The following is a 2534-nucleotide window of genomic DNA, read 5'->3' on the forward strand; positions in this document are numbered from 1 at the left end:
AAGACATTAGCAGTTTCGTTTCTGGTTTGTTTAAGTGAAATAGTCCGTTCAGATAAGACTCGTCATGTGTTTAATTCGACGTTTAACATCAATGGGAAACGTGAGCTTGTTTGCCTTTACAGTTCACTTTAATCTCTTTTTTATGGTCTCCTGTAAGAAACTAATACCTCTATGGAGTTCAAGAATATCAATTTGTCATTCGTTAAACTCACTCAGGCTATGCCGAGCCAATCTTATTGCGAGGTAGGCATCCACCGCCTGTCTTTATTTATATTCTTCGTGGTTGCACTTGTATAGGCGACGGTGTGAGGTATGTCTCTGTGCTTAGCGCTTGGTCTCCTAATGATGGAGACATCAGTTGAGGAACCAATAAGCCCGGAGATATGCCTTACACCACACCCTAATGCCCACACAATTAAAGCCACCAACAATCTGATTTTTCGTAGTTCATATAAATTACTTAACTTGATCAAAATTTATTTATTTTATCTCTCTTCATCCGAATTAGTTTTCCGTGTCTACCGATTTGGATGCTGCAGATAAGAATGAAACTGCAGCTGCAAACAGAAAAAGCTGAACATCAATGCTGTGAAAGAACACGTAAGAGATTCCATTAAGCGGAACCTCTCTTAAGGTAGAGACATCACTTGTAACTACAAGGGAGACCACTGCTGTAGCCACTTCTCTCGTTAGTCATTGTAGTAAACAACTGATCTGATCGCCTGTTATTTGGCTGGAAACTCTCTGTCTCTGTAACTGTATAACAGGTCGTTACTGGAACAGACTATTTTGTAATTTTATTGCCAGTCACTTCTAATACACCATCAGTCGACTGAGTCCTGTGCGTAACTGAGTCAGTAGCCTCGACGACAAAGAAACTTCGCCGCGCGGAGTGACCACGCGGATAGAGGCGCCATGTCAAGGATTGCGCGGCCTCTCCCGCCGGAGTTTCGAGTCCTCCATCGGGCATGGGTGTGTGTGCTGTACTTAGCATACGTTAGTTTAAGTAGCGTGTAAGTCTAGGGACCGATGACCTCAGCAGTTTGGTCCCTTAGGAATTCATACATATTTGAACATTAGAACAAAGAAACATCTAGATAATCGGAGACGGCGTATTAACTGAGCTGAACAAAGATGGAGATTTCGTTCACACGACTCGTAAGTCAGCCATTTAAGTGATGTTTCTCTAACAGTTTACTAAGTCCCAAAGGCGATGCGTTGTGCCATTGTTTCATTGACATATTGATCTGAGCAATGTTTCAATTCTGTGACATGAGATTGGTCATTCTCTTTGTATTTTTGATATTATCTGTTAAGGGATGCAATGTCATTCAAGTACCCACAAGACAATATAATTCTAAGACTCTTTCTTCTTGATGATGAGTAGTAACATCTGAAACATGTAGTAACAATAAAGATGCCCACGGATGTTAGAAGATTATGGTTTCAGATATTCAGTGATAATATTAATAACATCGTGACAAGAGTAGACGCAGCTGCATCCATGGGTGAAATGAAAGTGCGATATTATTGCAAGGCGAGTTCTAAGAGAAAAACATTCATGTGGAATGCACCAGCTGGTGTGTTTGGGAAGTGAGAATGGTGTGGTGGGAAATGAGGGTAAAGCTGAAATGGCGCACAGGATGACTTTATTTGCTGCATTTTGTAGCTGCAGGCGTGTTTCACTTCGTTGATGTGACGGAGGACACTTATAAAAGATATGGCTCTGAGCACTATGGGACTCAACTTCTGAGGTCATCAGTCCTCTAGAACTTAGAGCCTCTTAAACCTAACTAACCTAAGGACATCACACACAGCCATGCCCGAGGCAAGATTCGAACCTACGACCGTAGCGGTCGCGCGGTTCCAGACTGCAGCGCCTAGAACCGCTCGGCAACCTGGGCCGGCGAGGACATTTAGAAGTCAGGTTTTTGCTGCTGAAAAGGGACAAAGTGTTTATGCGGTATAGTGGGACAGGAAGGATTCTTAACAAGTGTATTCGCGATTGCGAATATGGACAATCATCAGCTGTAGAATGGAATGACAACAATGATAATCTGTGCGGGATCGGGACGCGATCTCGGATTTCCCGCTTATCGCGAACGGTCACCTCACCATTTGGCTATAGTGGCTAGAACTAACCTTCCATATGTCGTCAACCACGCGTCTAGACATGTACTGGTACATCCATTTCGTATATTCAGTTTCAGGTGTGACATTTTTCTTGAAACTGACTTGTCCGATGTCAGTCGATAAATATGATATTGCAGTGCCTGTGTTATTCTGAATTACGATGCAAAGTTCCTTTGGGCATGCGTGCATCTCCAAAGAAACTTTGCATCGTAATTCAGAATAACTCAGACACCGTAATATCGTAGGAAAGATTCTGATGAACGTAAGATAAATGTGTTAAAGCCAAGCAAATATAGAAGTGGTTGTAAACGTTTATCAGAGGGTAAAACCGAAAATTAATCAAATTCTTCGCACTTGTACTTAGAAAGGACAGCTAGGCGTGAGATGGTGAAACATAGTCA

Source organism: Schistocerca serialis, chromosome 5, assembly GCF_023864345.2.
Source record: "Schistocerca serialis cubense isolate TAMUIC-IGC-003099 chromosome 5, iqSchSeri2.2, whole genome shotgun sequence".
In the NCBI taxonomy this organism is placed as follows: Eukaryota; Metazoa; Arthropoda; class Insecta; order Orthoptera; family Acrididae; genus Schistocerca; species Schistocerca serialis.